At 36.7% G+C, this 20,762-nt stretch overlaps 1 long non-coding RNA gene across 3 annotated transcripts in view; it reads left to right on the forward strand.

Annotated features, from left to right (window-relative positions):
- The first annotated feature begins 660 nt into the window (after positions 1-660).
- Positions 661-20,762, forward strand: part of LOC108534466 (uncharacterized) — a 43,649-nt gene continuing 23,547 nt past the window's right edge. For all 3 annotated transcript variants that reach the window (XR_001886988.1, XR_001886989.1, XR_001886987.1), the window contains exon 1: positions 661-763. This is a non-coding gene — a long non-coding RNA (uncharacterized LOC108534466). The remainder of the gene's footprint in view (positions 764-20,762) is intronic.

Raw genomic sequence — 20,762 nt, forward strand, 5'->3', positions numbered from 1 at the left:
GTGACAGGGCCCCTGCAAGCTCTCCCGCTGTATCTTGAGGCACTTTTCTTTTCAGTATCTGTGCCTGTCTAATTCGTGAGCTTCTGTGAAGCAAGCACAGGAGGGTACAAGGCCTACAGGGAGGAATTACACCTAATTACTCAAATAATTGCTAGGCTGTTGCCTTCTTAGTCACTGAAAATAATTTCCAGGTCCCTGGCTTTTATAGATAGTCTTCTAGAGGCAGGAGGACACAGCCCCCTTTTTAACTCAGCCCATTCACTCACAAAATCAGAACACTCGAGCCTGCAAAATTAATAAGCACCACTTCCATTACATATATTTTAGGTTGTTGTTGCCGTGGCGATAAAGTCAGGGACATTGAATCTCCTCTGTTGAGCCATTGTTATCATCCCTGGCCATCTGCTGCAGAGGAGTGATATTCCATCTCATTTGCATGATGACTGATATATGGGAGGTTTGGAAGGACATATGCCACAGCAATCATGTGATGAAAATTAAAGTGAAAGTTTTGGGCCCAGAGCCGAAAAAAATCTGTGTTATGCGCATGAGGCTGTTGATGTGCAAATGTGAATCATATTGAGAAGGTCTGAATAGGGAGGTGTGACGTAAGGAGGGGACACAAACGCAGGTGCTTATCTCTAAGCAGTCAAAGGCACTGGATGTCATATCATGGGAACTACCTTTCAAAGAAACAGCTTTAGTGTTTCCGTTCAGCACACCAGGGAGGAGAGAAATATAAGTTTTGGAAACAAACAAAAAAGTAAGTTTAAAACTTTTGAACCGCATACTGCTCACACTGACATTTAAGTCACTCGGAATTTTAGCAAGTTTTTAGGTCTTAAGTCAGAATATTCACTTTTGTTTTTTTGCGGGAGTGGATGTTAGCAAACGTTGGAGTTTAGAACTGTGTGGATGGTTTTTCTGATGTTTGCTTTGAACTTCTGTTTCTGATGTCTGTTGTGATGTATATTTGAGCATTCTTTTAAATGTATTTCTCTCTCTGCCTTTCTCTCTCTCAATCTCTCACACTTTCACTCTCTCTTTGGCAAAAAAAAAAAAAAAAAAGCTTATTGTATCTAGTTTGAGAAGAATTTCAGAATAAAATGTCATGGTGCAATTACATTTATACTGCACCAGTAACGCCTTTGTTTATATAGATTTTTGAAACGTGCAAATTTGCAACAGACTATTTGATATGAAATGAGACTTAGTACACTTTTTGCTTAGCAAAAAAGTAAAGTGGAAATAATTTATGAGATTGCAAAAATTACCAGTGAGATCCCAAATCTGACATCTCTCTAGAATTGTGGAGATCTTTGCGAGGGATGAGAAGTTAACACAATTGTATGTGAATAACCGATATTAAAAAGATGTTTTATGTATGCTTTTTGAAAAGTCCAAATTCTGATAGTAGCTATACATAAGGAAAAGAGTTTGTGGGAGGTCCCCAGGAAATTTAAATTGATAAGTATGGTAGTTATAATTTTGTCTTTAAATATTTAGAGAATTGGATAAGAGTAGCCTCCTATAAAATGATACTGTTCATTTTGATAGATGTAGATGTCAGAAGACTCATCAGAAAGTTAAAGAATAAATAATACCAGAAAGGCTGAAGAATGAAAGAGAAAATACTAATCTTGAACAAAATTTTGCAGAAGGATGATTTCAATGAAATATGACTTAGTTATACAGAAACATTTCAAAACCTTTGATAAACAATACTTTGCCTCATATTCCTTTTGTTTTAATAAAGCATTTATTAAAAATGCTTACTTTGATACATGTGGAAATAACTGGAGTGTTTTTCAGTTTCAAAGAACGAGGCAGTCAACAGTCAAAGTATGCACTGTAACTTCTATAACCTTAATTTTCCAAATAAGAAAGTAGCTAATTGTCAGAAAAAAAAAGTTCTATCAACTCTCATGCCACAGCTAATACTGCAAAATCCAGTTCACTAAAAGAAAAGAAAACTGATGAAGAAATGTTGAATATAATCGTGTGCACTATCATTATGTTAGGGAAATAGTAAATAAGTTCCAGCAATAATCAAATTCAGAATCCAAAGTAAGACTAAAATTAGACTTCCCTAACTTTGCTTTTTATTTTGCTTTGCAAATATCATCTGCATGGTATCCTACTTTTATGCCTGTAACTTAAGATTACCAATGTTCTCTTTTCTCCTTCTTCTAAATATTCAATTACTCAGTGGTGATTATTATGTGGCCTTCTTGGCTTACTACAATATTAGATTAATATAGATTTCTCTTGCCAAATTAGCGGAAATCACTGTTGCACATAAAAGCAATTCACTCTTTTTTAGTTGTATTTATGTTATGGTAGGAGCATCATTTTAAGCTTAAAAGCTTTTATATTTTAAATTTGGATATACTGTACCTTAGAGAGCATAAGGTGGTTGTATTTAAAATGTTTCAAAATACATTGAAACTTATGAGATCCTAATGTGGTTATGTTTAAAGGAGTCTTTTTTTTTACAGAGTGGTCATTAGTGTTCAACTATAACATGAACCAGTAAGATTTGAAGTTTCCTGGTTTCTCTTAAATTAGACAACTGCAAGTGACCTAGAAAAGACCAGAAATGTTAGGAGCTGTCCATGGTAGCTGCCTCCTTAAAAAGTTAACATACATACTCTGTCTGAATAATTGTCTTGATTTCCATTTTTAGAAGTCAGAATTAAATTCTCATTAGATAAATTAATCTGGTATATACAGAAATTATTTGTAGATAATTAACAATCTTACTTGCAGTAACAACCTTACTCCTATAACTAATTGCAAAACCCAGAAAAACTTTAAGCTTTCATAATGTTAATGAATGTTTCCAGTTGCAGCTTTAAACTATTTATGCATAAATAAACAAAATGTATAGCTATTAAATATATAACTCTTTAGGTTGACAACAGTTAATTGCAAATAGTTTCTATGGTAGTAGAGCAATGTGAACAGACATATCAAAAAAATGTAACTTGCATGACTTTATTGCTCTTGAAATTAATTCTTGTCCTTATGTGACCTGCCATGTCTGCTATAGAAATCCAAAAGATCATAATTGTTTGATATGAAATGCAAAAAGAATAGTTAAATTGAAAGTTTAACATCATGAAATTCAAAATCCCAAGCGGTATATAAACATTAAAAGAAACTTTGGACGGCTAATCCTAGGAAATGAGTTTTATGGATTGAATTCAACAAGGCTTCAGAAATGGTTCCATCTGCTGCCTAGCAGCTGGTGAAAGGATAAATTTAATTCATTAATTCATTTGGAAAAAAGGATCCAAGTAGTAAAGACTTCATTGCTCATAATGCATATAGGTGAAAACACAAACTGAAATCTGGACCAATTGATCATCCTAGATAATGAGCTGCATTGTCTTTCCTTTTACTGGTAAAGATCTTAGTGATTGAGTCAATGCGGTGTTGATTTTTATGACAATAACCAATCATTCCCAATCATTTCAATGATTTAAAAAAACTCAGAGAAATTTAAAGTAAATCTCAGTTTTTAATCTGAGGAACTCCAGGCATTAGAAATTATGCACTTCTCATTTTGTGTATGTGTATATGAGAGGCAGTGAGTATACCTATGCTTATAATATATTCATATATATAGTCTATACATACACATATATATTATATACAAATTCTGAATCACTTCAAAGAAATGTTTATATTAAGCAGGGCTTTTCCCATTTGTTGAAATATTCAGGTAAGTATTTAGCACTTAACATTAATATAACTAAAGTTTTCAAGATTCGTATTTCCTCAAAGGTTGCACAGTTCAAAAAACACTTATTTTATTCTCTCCTTTTCCACACTTTAAACTAGTTGCTCCAATCTCAGTTTTTGATCACACCCTGCAGAGTGCTTCAAAATATTAAAAAGTTGTCCATGAAGTAGTCTTCTCCCAACTTCTCTGCCATGCTAATCATTTTGACATAAGGAGGTAAAATCCACAAGACATGAAGAAGATTTCATTGGTTGGATTGTACAGGACTTTTTAATATCTTTACATAAAAAAATGGGGGTTTAATACCGAGAGTCTTGAACTGCTTAAATTCAGTCAATGTGATAAGGTGTTAGAAAGGTTGGTGTTGCTTCATCCTCTTTAGCTTGTAATCATATTGGTGGATATTTTTTTAACTGCTGGCATTTTAATGAGAGCCAGGCCTCCCTTAGAAATGTATAGGTCACCTTTCCCAGCAAGGTAAATATCTCTTGGTGGCCAGTTAATTGATCTATGATAGAGATAAGAATATCCCTGAAAGTAAGGCTGCTTCAGTAGCCAGTGTATATTTTAGCAATTTTTTTTTTTTGGATGGTGATTTCATGAATGGTGTTTTGACTTTTCTTTCTCTGCGGCCCACAGCTCACTGTGGTGGGTTTGTTGGATTTACTATAAAGGTTCTGTTTGCACCCTGTGGGTTGGGTTAAGAATCAGGGTTTATGCATTTACTTGTACTGTGGCATTGTTTATACAGCTTTGGTTTAGTTTTGATCTTTTTTTTTTTTTTTTTGCCTTTGAGGCTCTTCCACAGTGTCAGCTGCTGACTGATAGTAGGAAAACGGCCTCGTGGTGTGAATGAAAGGGACCTAGCGGTTGGTAAACAGAGATAAGGAATAAATAGAGCACAGGCAAAAGGAGATAGTTCTGTGGGGGCCCAGATTGCTGCCAGTCTGTTCAAGGGAGATGCAGAGCCTGTCCTTTTCCCAGATTAAATTAGTGTGCGAAATCTCCAGTGACCTCCTCCCCTTCTCCCCACACTCTTTAGCCAAGCTGAACAGCCTCTGCTGTAAAGTATTCATTTTATCCAGGGACAAGCTGGACAATAGAACTCTCCCTGATACTTATGGACAGCTGTCGTCATTCATAGTGCTCTCAGCATTTCATTTTTCATAGGAGTTAAAAGGGTTTTTACCTTGTAACTGAAAGAGGGCATAAATGCAACTTTGCCAGGTCTGAGGCTGTTTGGGTAGGGGTAGGACTGGGGTGGGGTGAGGAAGGAGGAAGGAGAAACTGCTCAAGAAAGCAATTCTTTTTTGTTGTGCTAATATGATTAAACTAGCACAGAAATTAAATTTCAAATCTGGGCTCCTTGCTAAGAGAAAATATCTTTGATCTGAAAGTTTCCTAAAATTAAGGTCACCAGTGCAAACCAGACAATTCATCTCCACCTGCTCTATCCTTGTTTGGGCTAAATATGCATGCATTTTATTACCTGCAAATAACCACCAGGAAATATTAAGCCTGTAAGATACCTCAGTATTCTCATATTTTTAAAATTTTTTTAGTGATTTACTGCAAATATATTCAGCATTTGACTGATTAAATAGACCTTCGGCAACCTTGAGGGTCACTGTGTGGAGTATGTACATAGAAAATGCATCAGCCCATTGTACCCTGGCAGCTAATGAGATTGGTCGTTAAGTAAATGACACAAAGCCTACAAAAAAAGCTTAGCAGCTCACTAGAGTATCACAGAGTGTCCCTGCACACCACACAACGACACAAACACTGGACTAACCTAGCCCACCCCTGCTTTATTCTACATCACTGCTTCCCTGATGTCAGCGTGAGAGGCAGAACAAAGGCTAGGAGGCACCGGTAAGTCAGTCTGGCAATTAAGCCCTAGGGAGAAAGTGGAACAGATCTTAGCCTAACCGTGGGGCTGAAAGTCCGTTTCTCGACAAGTAGGTCAGAATGAAGGGATTTTGCTATCACTTCTGGAAATACCGCTTCAGTGATCAGTGTTCTTATTTTGTTGTTATTGTTGTTTTGTTTTGCTGTTTCACAAAAGTTTGTAAATTTAAAAAGTAAGTAAACTCCAAGACGCAAGTGAACTTGAATTTGAGAGGTAGGCTATTTGTTGGAGAAATGGTGCTTTTGCCCATAACTACCATTCAGGTTATTGGTTCAGGTTTGAAAACTTTCAAATGTACGAGGCAACTTTAAATTTAGTTCGTCTTACTGCTTCTGAAAGATAATGGAAACCTGGGGCACGAATGTGAGCAGTGAAGTTCATTCTTGACAATGCAAAATTGCCCCAGCCCCTAATATATATTTAATAATATAGATGGAATAACTATTTCCTTCATCATTGTCTTAAAAACCAACCAATCAAGCACAACAAAACAAGAAAACAAAAGCTCCTCGTTTCCTCTTCTATTTAATTTCTCTTAAATCTGGAAATAGAATCATTACTGTGAATCTGTAATATTGAATAGGATTAGTGGTTATTTGCTTGCTGTACTTGGGAAAAAAATCAAAGCTTCTGACACTGGAGCAGCATTGGCTTGCTGTGTCCCTTGGAAAAATGCGTTTGCAGGATTGAAGTGTAATATTGCAGGATCCTTTTAGAGAAATATGGCAACAGGAAGTTGCCAGAAAGTCTTATTTGCCTTGCTGAAATGTCTGTCTGCCTTAGATTTGTGTATTCAGAGGATGTTTAGTTCAAGAGAGGATGATATTGTTACAAGACATTCAGGTAAATTAAATATTTTATTCTAAGAACTGTCCGCTAAGTGGGTTGTCAGTGGTTTAATAAACTCTGACGGTCTCATCGAAAATGTTTAAAAAGTATTGTCAATGTAAGTGTGGTGTTTTAAAATAGATGTGTTCGTAATATCAGTATCAGTATTCAATTTTAAAGCCACTGTCATTTAATGTTAGAATGGCATGTCATAATCATCTGTTCATGAATTAAAACTCTGTATAGAAATCAGTTTACTAACTTTCATTACTTATACTGAAAAATATTTCTTTCTATAAGGATATAGCAGTATTGTGATACTAAATAAATAGCTTATTAGTAGTATTCATGAAAGATTCATAATATAGGTAAATAATACGGTCTGGGTGATCAGAGGTCACATACTTCTTTACCATTTTTTTCATGAAGTACTTTTCCTCTATTAAATGTGCCCCTAACATTCATTTTGTTTATCTAATTTGTTTAGAACTATATGTGTGTCTGTAGAGAATGTAATATATGTTGTATATTACCAACTCTAAGTATTGTTTTAACAATAGCCAGAAATGAGGAGGCAATAAATTTTGTGAAGAAAGTGGTATAATAGTGTTTTTTTAATTTCAAGTAAAATATATGTGGGGAAAATAGATTTTGATTTTACCAAGTTGAAATTTTTGTAATATGTCATATTATCATTATGCCTTTCATGTGATAGAAATCATGGAAAAACCAAACCATCTAAAAATGGCTACAGTTGCTGCCTAACAAATTTAGTTTAAGGCAGAGTTGTGCAACTAGTTCACTCTTTCAGGCATTATAAATGTATTAGGCTATCTTTCTGTGATGAATGTTTTATTTTTGAATCTTCATGTATTACAATTTTTTTTCTATAGTTGTTAATGTTCCCTCCTGTTAATACAAGAATGAATGTTTCAGAAGACACGTAATTGTTTTGGCTGGCTGTAAATATTTTGCCCCCATCCTTACTAGTACAGCAAAGGGTGTACAAACTTGACTGAAGTTCGTTTAGTTGCATCGCTGTGGATGAAAAGGAGTGGAGCTACTTTTACAGAAATGTAATTGTCATTCTTCAAAACAGAATAGGTCTGTGTTGTCATTAAAATGAGAAGGCCCAGATCATTACTTTTGGTTTATGCAAACTTGTTTCCACCTATATGGGTCTTGCATCTGAAATATATATTTTTTTATTTAAAGAAAATATGCATGGCTTTATCTACTTGACAACTTCCTTCTTTAAAGAAATTTGAGAAACTTATTTTGTGTTTTCAGAAATAAACTTTGTGTTACTGAACTTTTATTCTGATTCACTCATTTAACAAATAAACATTAAAACTGCTTAGTTCAGAAGAGTGTAGCAGATGCTGTTAGTAATACCTCTTTGCCACCCCTAAGGATCCCCATCTAAGAGGAGCTATAAAATGCTTGCTAGAGAATAAGGCAGTCATCCTAAGTGCATATGAGTGACAAAGTGACAAGAGAATCTACAATACTCCCTTTTCGAGTTCACATATCTGAAACCTGGTTCTTCCACTGACTCAGTCTGTGCCCTGGATAAGTTCTCTAACTTTTCTGGGCCTCGGTTTCCTGGTCTGTTAGGTGGGAGCAAGAGTGATGGGAGATAAATGTTGCCTTATAACTTATGTGAAAATTAAGTAACATCATCTACCTAATGCCCCTGGCATATCGTGTTTGGTGATTTTAACTTTCGCTTGCGGTTTGAGGCAGCCAGTGGACGTGCCAATGTCATGTCACACACCGCCTGTGCATTCGCTCGTACCGGTACAGAACTCTTTCTCGTATTTTCACTTCCAGAGCCCCCAATTTTGTGAGTGTCCCTGAAGCATTGTGACAATTCCATTTTATGTGTCTGCATGCTCATATCAAGACTAAGGTAACATGTTAAAAATTCTAAACATATATTAAGCATCTGTGATTAAATTGGCTTATTATGCAGAGTTTTATTAGTAGCTAACAAAAGTATACCTAAAAATTTTATTACTCTTCAACTTAAACTCCCTATAAGCAGAAATATTTAATTTCATTGAATTTAAAAGGAAACATATATAATTTAAGTATTTACAGCATAGGTCTTTAACTCTTAAGATTATGGGGTTTTCTTCTTTCGTGTCTTTTTTTTTTTTTTTTTTTTTTTTAATTTTGCCCCTTTGGGATTTACATTCGTAAGTTTTTTGACTTAGATTGTTTCTTTTAATTGATACATTGAATTTGGTTTAAGTTTTCCCTCTTTAAGGATGTTATAATTGAAAAATATTTTACTTTATTTATTTCCATCACCTATGTAAAGAATCTTGAACCCAGTTAATTGCTGAATATTTAATCTTAGGATATAAAATTCCATTCCAGTGAACTCAAGAGATATCTGAATTTCTTTACGAGTATTTGAATATAGTGTTGTCAAATGTTACATCAAATTTATAAATTTTTAGGCAAAAACTTATTACTCTTTTGGTTTAACTTGTCAGAACATTTGTTCTGATAGGGTTTGATGTATACATTTAAGTTGTAAGTTGAAAGAATTTTGTTGCTGAGAATTTCTGATCTCGTATATCTTGTGTCCATAGGTAAATTGCATTGACCTGCAAAAATGTCAATACCTTTAAAGTTTTATTAGTAACTTATTTACACTATTAAGTGTAGTTAACTTCAATACTATAGGAGCATTTTAGATCAGACTGTTTTAATTTTTTTTTATTTATATAGTGCAACTAACTTTGAAGGTGCTAGAGATATCCGCACTAAATATAGGTTCTCCAAATATTCTTAAATAGTATATTTGTTGGTATGCTGGGTGAAATGTATATTAATTGATACTGTTCTAATGAAGAGTTACACTTGGTAATTCTATAAAATATTTCCATTACTATTTTATAAAAAAAAAGCATGAAAATTTTGTGGTACATTTTCTCTACTCCTTCCAAGATTTGAAAGTAAACAAAGCTAGCTTAACTTAATTCCCTAAATTCTGAGGTTCCTTCATGAAGGAAACATGGCAGAAGGCCAGTATGTAAACCTTACCACATCCTTTTTTTCAGATGTGTCATATATATATCCAATTTCAATATGAGTGAATTCATGCTTGGCATGAGATAAAACTTAGTTGCCCTTACTTATGATGACAGGCAGAAGCAAACTGAAAGGAAATGGTTAATTATTTAAATAGAATAAAGAGTATTTTCATTCCTGGAATGTAGATTAAAGAGAATATGAAAACAAAAAAGTGTTATTGAAAATCTAATTTGTAAAAGAATACCATCAGATAGAAAGATGTGTCCACTGTTTGCTCTTTTGTTTCTATAGTATACTTGGTATGAATTAGAATGAAAGTATTTACCTCTTTTAAATTTTCTTTCAAATATCAAACAATGGTAGAGAATTAGTCTTAACATTTCTATTCTGAAGGGTGAAAATGAGGTGAGGTTGAAATATGTTCATGAAGTAAATGAAATCAGGAAAAGATTGAGGCTGACAATATGACTACTCTAGAAAGGGGCAAAAATTAGAGTACACAACCTACTCTCTACGCAGTCCTGGATCTTTTTTGTGTGTGAAAGACACCAGTGTCTACCAAAAGGGTTAAAGAAAATGCATTCTGTTGCATCTGCTTACTAAATCCCTTACTTTAGTAGAAATTCAAATTTTGTAAAGATTATTCGTTTTATTGATGCATATAATTATAATCACAAGCCATCTGCTGGTTTGGCAGGCATGGTTAAAATTCTCTAACTCTCATAACCTTTCAAGTACAGTGCCCTTGGGACTCTATTTCACTTTTATATTTTGGAAAACATGTAGGGACAAATAAGGGCGGTCATCTGCAGAATGTCAGACCTGGGGAAATGGAAGAATGGGGATAGGAGTGGATGCTGTGGTTATTTTAATGGTAGAGGAAGTTATTTCCTGTTTTCTTTTTTTTTTGCTTCTGACTTCATGAAGGATTATCCTAGTTTCTATGATGTATTTGGGAATTTTTTTGCTAGGGATTATAGCTCTGTCATTTCATTCCTGAAAGGCAGGTTCCAACTCTAAACAAAATGAGCAAACAAGAAAACTCTTCCAGATATTGCTTACATTGGTTTTCACAGGTAAATTAGATATATTTCACTTAGACTTTCAGAACTAATAGAAAATCCCACTGGTATTTATTTTTCTGAAATACTCACATTCAATTGAAGACCCTTCCAGCTTTCGATTTCAGATTGTAGAACAGCTACAGCTGATGATACAGACCTTTTGGTTTAAAGGTCAAATTTCCAAGCATTTTTATCTTGGTATAAATCATGTGCTGACCAGGTTTCCCGTTCAGTCTCATCATGGCCTGTCTGTGCTACTGTAAACATTTGAAGTTTGGTGAAGTTCCATAACCGATGCCCTACTTCCTTGGGAATGTTACTTCCATAATCAAATCTTGTCAACTGGAGGATCCAAGGGTCAGGTTTTGCATATTAGGGTTAGCACACAGGCCATTATCACAGGGACCGCAAGTAAGCTGAGGGGAATTGAAGAAGCCATAGGATCCAGGGCTACCTGACTTTGTCAAATAATGGAAACATGCACATGCACAGCTCTCTCTCTTTCACTCTTTCACACCCACTCCCTGCCACCCTGTGGAAAATCATTGACTGAAGAAATATGTCTTAGGGTTTGGCAAATGAGAAAAAGAACTTTTGGTACCAACGTTGAACATATAATTTGTTCAGAACCATGGTGATATATGTGACAATAATTATAATAATGATCCTTAACATTTGTGAAGTGCTTACACTGTGCCAGGCATTGTGTCAAGTTCTTTAGATGCATTATGTAATTTAACGCTCATAGTAATTCCATTAGTATCCTATTTTTGCAAATGAAGCAACTGACTAGAGATGTGAAGATGCCCTTCCTTATGTCACTAGCCTTGAACCCAGATTGAGCCCAAATCTGACTGTTCCCCAAACCCTTTCCCTTAATCTCGCCTTAGAATACAGTGTCTCTGGGAACAGAATAGAGAAGAAAAACCTGTGTCAGCAATATAGTGTCAAATTACGCTGAGTCCCAAGTACACCTGGGTTCCAGTCATAGTTAAATATCATTAAGTAGTTGAATGATCCTGATGAAGTGACTTGACAAGTTGCTTTATTTTTCTTATTAATAGGATCTGTCACATTAAGGGTCATGCTAGGGAACCCCTGGAGCCCTTTACATCCCCAAATTCTATAACTCCATGAGCTTTTAAAATTTAAAACATCCTATGAATTTGAAAAATAATTCAAAGACTGCAGAAGCACTCATTATACCTCTGTAAGATATGTATATTTAGCACACCAATTAACCTTGATATCAGAAGTAGCCTGTTCTGAGAATCACAGGAGCTTCAGCTCTGATGCTACACATTAGATCCAAAGTTCAACATTTGGCCAAATAGCCAGAAATCTTAGCTCTGTGAATATAAACATAGATACATAGAAATATCTGGTAATTGAATTCTTCCTCTGAGTATTTTAGTGTCAAACAGAAAACATTTTTGTCCGATAATAATAATAATAACACTGACATAGAGCCAACCACTCTTCTAAGTACTTTTTTTTTTTTTGAGGCGGAGTCTCACTATTGTCGCCCTGGCTGGAGTGCAATGGCGTGATCTCGGCTCATTACAACCTCTGCCTCTGGGATTCAAATAAATCTGCCTCAGCCTCCCACCTGAGTAGCTGGGATTACAGGTGCCTGCCACCACCCCCAGCTAATTTTTGTATTTTTAGTAGAGGTTTCTATTAAACCTCTACTAAATCATGGGGTTTCGCCATGTTGGCCAGGCTGGTCTTCAGCTGCTGACCTCAAGTGATCAGCCTGCCTCGGCCTCGCAAACTGCTGGGATTACAGGCATGAGCCACAGTGCCTGGCTACCTAAGTACTTTATATTAATTAATTCTTTTTATTCTCACAACGTCACCAAAGCAACAGTCTATAAGATAAGGTCAGCTAGCATCCCCTGTTTATCATGGAGAAAACTGCACCATGGAGAGCCATGCAATTTGTCCGTGATGCCAGGGCTGCTTGGTCAGAGACTGGATTCAACCTCAGGCACCACAGTCCCCAGAGCGGGTGTGCAGCCACCCAACCGTCTGCCTCTGTGCTTTTACTCTATGGGCTTGTCACTAAGATTGCACTTGAAAGAAGGCTCAATTGCTTTAAAAAATATTTGAAAAGATAGATTACAGGTTGCTAATATGTTTAGACACACTGTAATATTTATTTTGTATTTTAGATCTTAATTAGGCAGTTACTGTTACAATGCTTGTATAGTTTCCTTAACTTATAGATTAATCTGCAAGCATTTTTTAGTCTTTTGAAAAATGCCATGTTGAAAGTGTACTAATAAGTAAAAAGAGTCAAGTTATTGAGGGTTGACAAAAATCACTTAGAAGAGAAACTGTATTTAAAATCATTTTATTCTTCTCAATACCTAGCGGAGAAACTTTAACATACTGAGAAATGTGTACATGTTTGCTTTTATAAAAGAAAGCATGTAGAAATGAAGAATTTCCCCAGTTTTGTGCCTCTAATGGAAAAAAAAGAAGGAAGAGTTTCAGTTACATTATTATAGCTCCTCCTAGGTAGATGTCACATCATGTTCATAGGAGATTAAGATATTTTATTCCAGTTGAATATGATTTAGAATGATGTTTGTATTTTTCATGTACTAAAGTTTCCAAGACAGTGAAGTAAAAAACGTTAACTATCAGAGCTAGAAAATTGTGAGCAAGTTATTTAGGTTCTGTGCAATCAGTTGACTAAGAAATATTTACAGGCCTAAAAGTATCAGAAGTGTAGACAGTGAATATGAGCCACAGCGTCTGCCCCTAATAACCTTATGAGCCACAGTAGAAGAAAGTGATACGTAGGCAAAGCTGCCAACCTTGTCTGGGTTGTTGTTCACATGCTAGGACAGACTTGCACAGTACCCTCTACAAAGACAGAACAGGCTGTGGCCACATCCAGTTTCACTATATTACTCAGCCTTAACGTATGTGGGGCCAGAGCATCTTCACCAGGCTTGGCCAATTCTATTTTCCTCTAAAAAATTAAGTTCTGTCTTAAAGAATAGAAGGACCACCTTTGTTTAAAGGTAGCATCAAGGAAGATTTTATGGAAGAGCCATTTAAGGAGTCTTGAATTCATCCATTCAACAAACGTATTGAACATTGACTAGTTTCCAGCAACTGAATCAAGAAGTGAGAATGCAGACATAAGTACTCAAGGAACTTATTCCAATGCAGGTGACAGGAGCAAATGGCAATCACAGTACAGTAGGACCTGTCCTATGCAAGAGGCAAGCTCAGGACATACATTTGAAAACTGGTAAAGACTCATAAATGACAGGTATCTGGCTTGGCTTACCAGATGAATGGTTAGCCAAGTTAGGAGATTCGGAAGGAAGAGGTTGTTTAGAGGGAAAAGTAATGGGTCCTTTCTTGTACATATTGAATGAAAGACAACCGGGTGGTGACATTGAATGTACAGTTGATTAGTGGATCTGAAATTCAGGAGTGAGACCTGGGATGAAGAGATACACTTTTGGATGTGGTTTCCAAGGAGAATATACGGAGTGAGACATAAGCCAGAGACGTAAATGGCTTATTTAGGAAAAGACTGAGCAATCATGTGAGTGGCTCTGAAAATAGACTGATACGGCACATTAGATGTGCCAGATAGCAGTCCATGAGTTGTGTAGTGAAAGCAAGGTAAGAAAAGAAAGTAAGCCTCTGGGACTATTAAGAAGTTTGACCCTGAAAAACAGAGGTAGTAATATATAAAGAATAAATGTGTTTCTATGCTGAGGAGAAAGAACCAGGAGAGATAAGAAGACAGAAAAGTTTTCAGATACAGAAGAAAGAAAAAGTAGATGAAGTAGGAAACAAATGTAAAGTGAGCCCAGTAAAGAACCCATCCTTAGGAAGAAGGAGAAGATCTCTTTTCTTCCTCTAAAACCAGAAGAAAGGAGGAATGCACACAGATTAAGACACCTTTATAAGCCTACAGATGAGATGTTAAGACTATTCAGAATTAATAGTCTCAAAATTTTCTGTAAAATGAGGTAGCAAAATTCTGTAGACTCAGTGTGAAACGATTGTAAACTACAAGTTCCTTTAATATGTTGGTTTTTGTTAATTTTTATATTTACAGAGTAGAATTAAAAAGAAAACATTCTACCACTTAAGTTTTATATTATCATACATCAATTGTATATAATTGATATTGGCATAGAAACTTAGAAAACTAAAAAACTAATGAGAACCAGAAAAGCTAGTGATTTTTCTCTTGGATTTGAAACAGTCTTAACCAATTCATGCAATTAGAAAGGCGAAAGGGAAAATGGAGGCTGGGCTTGGTGGCTCACGCCCGTAATTACAGCACTTTGGGAGGCCGAGGTGGGCGGATCACTTGAGCCCAGGAGTTCGAGACTAGCCTGGACAAAAATGACAAAACTCTGTCTCTACAAAAAAATACAGAAATTAGCCAGGTGTGGTGGCATGTGCTTGTGGTCCCAGCTAGTCAGGAGGCTGAGGTGAGAGGATTGCTTGAGCCAAGGTGGTCAAGGCTGCAGTGAGCCATGAGCATGCCACTGCACTCCAGTCTGGGTGAAAGAGTGAGATCCTGTCTCAAACAAGGGGATTGGGGTTGGGAAATGGAAACTGTTCTCCCCATCTGGGGTCCTATAGAGAAAAAGTAGGAGGCGTGAGAGAAGGAAGAGCTTGCCTTCTCTAATAGAGACTACATGTTGGGGAGTTGAAAGTCATGCGTTTGGATCACAGCAGGCAGCTGATACACATCTGTTCTTAATTTGTGGGGTGATTTTTTTTTTGTATTTTTCTTTTTTATAATGGAGTTAGAACTTCAACTGCTTGCATTCTCTTCACCTTTACCACCTCCACCCCATCGAGGCTCATCTTCTCATACCCAGTTGACTGCCATGGTCCAAAAACTGATTTCCCTGTGCGATGCCAGCGCCCAAAGCTATCCAAGAACTGCCTATCATTCTTAAGATAGCATGCAGGCATCTTACTTTGGTCTCTATGGTTCCACCTGTTTTCTTAACAGCTTTCTTGAGATGTAATTCACATACCATACAATTTACCCATTTCAAGTATACAGTTTAATGGTTTTTAGTATATTCAGAGTTTTGCATTCATCATCATGGTCAAGTTTAGAATATTTTTATTTCCCAAAAAAGAAACTCTGCACCCCTTATCTATCACCCTCCAAAGGGAAGATGCATCATTGTCCTCCCAGCCCTGCGCAACAGCTCATCTACTTTATGTCTCTATAGATTTGCCTATTCCGGGCATTTCATATAAATAGAGTCACATAATATGTGATCTTTTTGCCTGGCTTCTTTCACTTGGCATGTTTTCAAGGCTCATCCATGTTTCAGCATATATAAGTACTTCATTCCTTTTATTGGTATAGATATAGGAGGTACAAGTGCAATTTTGTTACATGGATATATTGCACAGTGGTGAAGTCTGAGTTTTTAATGTCACCATCATCCAAATAGGGTACATTATACCTATTAAGTAATTTCTCATCCCTCACCCTCCTCCCACCTCCCACCCTTCCGAGTCTCCTATGTCTATTATTCAACTTTCTATGACCATGTTCATACATTGTTCCTATTTATTAGTGAGAACATATGGTATTTGACTTTCTGTTTCCAACTTACTTCCCTTAAAGTAATGGCCATCTAGTTCCATTCATCTTGCTACAAAGGACATGGTTTCACTCTTTTCTATGGTTGAGTAGTATTCCATGGTGTATACATGTATATGCACATGTGTGTTTAAGCCACATTTTCTTCATCCAGTCATCCATTGATGGACAATTAGGTGGATTTCATGTCTTTGCTATTGTGACTAATGCTACAACAAACATACATGTTCAGGTATCTTTTTGGTGTAATAATTTTTTTCCTTTGGGTAGATACCAGTGGTGGTATTCCTGGATTGAATGGTAGTTCTGTTTTTAGTTCTTTGAGAAATGTCTTTACTGTTTTCCATAGAGGTTGCACTAATTTAGTACTTCATTCCTTTTTATTGCTGAATAATATTCCACTGATTGGACATACCACCTCTTGTTTTCCTTTAATTGGTTGATAGACATTTGGATTGTCTCCAATTTTTGGTTACTGTGAATAATGCTGTTATGAATATTTGTGTACAATTTCTCAAGTAGACACATGTCTTCATTCTTCTTGGGTATGTACCTAGAAGTCAATTGTTGGATTATATAGTAACTCTATGTTTAACCATTTGAGAAATTGCCAGCTATTTTTCAATGTTGCTGAACATTTTACATTTCTACTAGCAACATGTGAAGGCTGGATTTCTTCACATCCTCTTCGACACTTGCTATTGTCAGTCTTTTTTATTTTAACCATCTTAATGGGTTCACAGTGGTATCTCATCATGATTTTAATTTGTATTTCCTTAATGACTAATGATGTTGAACATCTTTTCATGTGCTTAGTGGTCATTCTTCTTTGTAGAAATGTGTATTCAAGTCCTTTGCCCATTTTTGATTGGGTTGTCTTTTTATTATTGAGCTGTAATGGTTTTTTATTTATTCTAGATACGAGGGCTTTAACTGTTTACACTATGGCACATGGTTCTTACATCCTTTCTTCAGTCAGCAAAGGTCATTCCTGCCTCAGTGTGAAATAGCCCATCCTCTAGCCTACATTATTTTCCCATTGCATTTATCACTGCTTTCAACTGCATTGCATATTTATTGTTTCCTTGTTTTTGAGTTTGGCTCCCACACTGAAATATAATATCTGTGTTATCCATCCCTTCATCTCCATCACCCATCTTGTGATGATGATAGATTGTTTTGATCGAACAAATGGGCTTTAGTGCAAGAGTCCAATCCCAGTGCTACTCCTCAGGAGCTATGTGACCCCAGGCAAGCACTGAGATGCTCTGCATTTCAATATCCTCACTTTAAAGATGGAAATAATTAATAGTTCCTGATTCATACATTTGTTATGCAGATTGAGTTAATATACATAAAGCATTGATAATAGTATCTAGTGTAAAGAAATAATAGAATAGTAGAAAAAAATGAATATTTTTTAATGAATGCTTAACGAATTATCCTACCAACTCCATGTTCTCTTGAAGAAAATGAGCTGCTTAATCCTCAGAGATTTAATTACTCTCATCAACACAAGTCCTCGCCATGCCCACATTGGGGCATTCATTGTGGACCACATACCTGTGAGCTTTGCCTAGGGACTGATCTCTTTTTGGATCATGGCATTTTACTGAATGTCCACTGTGTACCATGCTTTTTATCCATGGCATCTCATGCGATCCTTGCAGCTCTAGAGGGAGGATCTCTTTGTCCCTTTTAACAGATGAGGAACCTGATGGTGAGGGAGGTAACTGCAGTTCTGAAATCACAGAACAGCAGAGTTAGGATTCGAACGTAGGTTGGTGTTACTTGAGAGACAGAGTGTGTCACCATTCTAACTCTGCTGAATCAGACAGTGCTCACAGTCTCCAATCATCCATAAAGTATTTCCCAGGTCATTTATTGCTGTCCTCCGCAGCACACCAGTTTTACAATTTTTACCGTATTTCAGTGTTCCCATTATCTTAGCTCTTTTGACTGGTGTTCCAATAGTCTATCCAGGCTATCTCCTGTCTAATTCAGCACAAAAGCTCACATTCCCTAAGAGACCACCCTATCATTGTGGGTCTTTCTATGATTTTCTCAAAGAAAGATGTTCAGGTGTCTTGCTTCCACTGCCATCTTAGCTAGAGCTACACAGCAGAAAGAATGTTGGCATCAGATATCGGTTTTTTTTTTTTTTTTTGAAAGGGAGTCTCACTCTGTTGCCCAGTCTGGAGTGCAGTGGCGCCATCTCAGCTCACTGAAACCTCCACCTCCTGGGTTCAAGCGATTTTCCCGCCTCAACCTCTCAAGTAGCTGGGATTACAGGCACCTGCCACCGTGTCCAGCTAATGTTTGTATTTTTAGTAGAGACGGGGTTTCACCATGTTGGCTAGGTTGGTCTTGAACTCCTGAACTCAAGAGATCCACCCGCCTTGGCCTCCCAAGGTGTTAGGGTTACAGACGTGAGCCACTGCGTTCAGCCCAGATACAGTTCTGAATACTAGCTCGTACTAAAAGAGTGACTTAAGTTTGCTCACCTTAAATTGGGAATAATAATGTGAACCTCCTTAGATTGTGGTGAGATTTAAATACCATAACTATGCAATGCCTAGTTCAATGCCTTCGTCAGTGGCAATGTATAGTGACTGCAGCAATTGCTGGAAGCCTCCTCTGATTCATGCTTACTTGTTGCCTCCTTTAGACCATTTTAAAACATCATCTGCTATTTTCTACTTCCCACCACTGCCACTATTTAATCCAAGATCAGTATGTTGCTTAGCATATTCATTTATATTGTCATGATAAATAATATTTTATTTCTTCTATTTTCTTTTTATTTATTGCCCGGTATTTTCAGAACTACTCAGTATAGTTTAGTATTTTCTTTCGGCATTTTTAATATGCCAGTCACTCCTTTAATTGTAGCATATGATTGATCTGGCAGTGGCGGTCCTTCAGTGTTAATATCCCCTCCCCCTGCACCAAAGCTGATAGTTGTTCTTATGTCGAAGATACAGTAATACTGCATAGGCTTTTTATCCATTTGTATTTTCTTAATTTGTAAAACTAAGCTCAACTTATGAGTAAACTGTTCATAAGATTATTTCCTACTTCACTAGTTTTCAGATATAACAATACAGAATTACCTGGTTTAAGCTTCACATGTATGAGTCTTACAAATGAATTGGAACTGCATGTTTTCACCAGCATCACTTTTTGCTACAGGCTGTGGATATTTACTGTTTTATCTCTAAATATTTGGTCCATAGTTTTCCTAAAATTCAAATCACAGGATCAGGGGCCTCATCATACTTCCCTTTTTTCTTAATACAACAATAAGCAGCTGGTTCTCATGTGAATAGGCCATGCCCTCAGGAGCACCTTGCTTACAAAAGAGAAGCAGAGAAAAAGAGCCCTTCCTGTAGGAGCTTCCAGTCTGGAGCTGACCATGAGCTCTGAATCAGGACTCCTCTGTGGGCTAGGGGCTACCATAGGAGCAGGTGTGGTTTCCTATTGGAACCCAGAGACCAGGTGTGGGGCAGGAGAAGTTCAGGATGATGAACTCTAGTTCATCTAGTTTACCACAAGGCAAGAATTTCCTTTAAGGAGCATTCTTTTTTTATTTTTATGTATTTTTTAAGTGGCATTCATCTGTGTCTTTTTTTTTTTATTAATGCTTATTGCTTTTAAAACTTTTATTTCCATAGGTTTTGGGGAACAGGTGATACTTGGTTACATGAATAAATTCTTTAGTGGTGATTTGTGAGATTTTGGTGCACCCATCACCCAAGCAGTATACACTGAATCCAATTTGTAGTCTTTTATTCCTCACCCTCTTCCCACCCTTTCCCCCAAGTCCCTAAAGTCCATTATATCATTCTTATGCCTTTACATACTTGTACCTTAGCTCCCACTTAGGTGTGAGAACATACAATGTTTGGTTTTCCATTCCTGAGTTACTTCACTTAGACTAATGGTCTCCAATCCCATCCAGGTTGCTGAGAATGCCATTAATTCATTCCTTTTTATGGCTGACACACACACACACACACACACACACACACACACACACACACCCACAGTTTCTTTATCCAGTTGTTGATTGATGGACATTTGGATTGGTTTCACATTTTTTGCAATTGTGAATTGTGCTGCTGCAAACATGCGTGTGCAAGTATCTTTTTGGTATAATGACTTTTTTCCTCTGGGTAGATATCCAGTAGTGGGGTTGCTGGATCAAACGGTAGTTCTGGCAGGGCGTGGCGGCTCATGACAGAACTTTGGGAGGCCGAGGCGGATGGATTACGAGGTCAGGAGTTCAAGACCAGCCTGGCCAAGATGGCGAAACCCTGTCTCTACTAAAAATACAAAAAATTAGGGCGTGGTGGCAGGCATCTGTAGTCCTAGCTACTCAGGAGGCTGAGGCAGGAGAATCACTTGAACCCGGGGGGCGGAGATGGCAGTGAGCCGAGTTTGGTAATTCTACTTTTAGTTCTTTAATAAATCTTCACACTGTTTTCCTTGGTGGTTGTCATTCACTTTGAAAGCACTTTGTATAAATTAGATCTTTAAAGGCTG

This window comes from Rhinopithecus bieti, unplaced genomic scaffold (genome assembly GCF_001698545.2).
Source record: "Rhinopithecus bieti isolate Rb0 unplaced genomic scaffold, ASM169854v2 scaffold_12483, whole genome shotgun sequence".
Taxonomy (NCBI): Eukaryota; Metazoa; Chordata; class Mammalia; order Primates; family Cercopithecidae; genus Rhinopithecus; species Rhinopithecus bieti.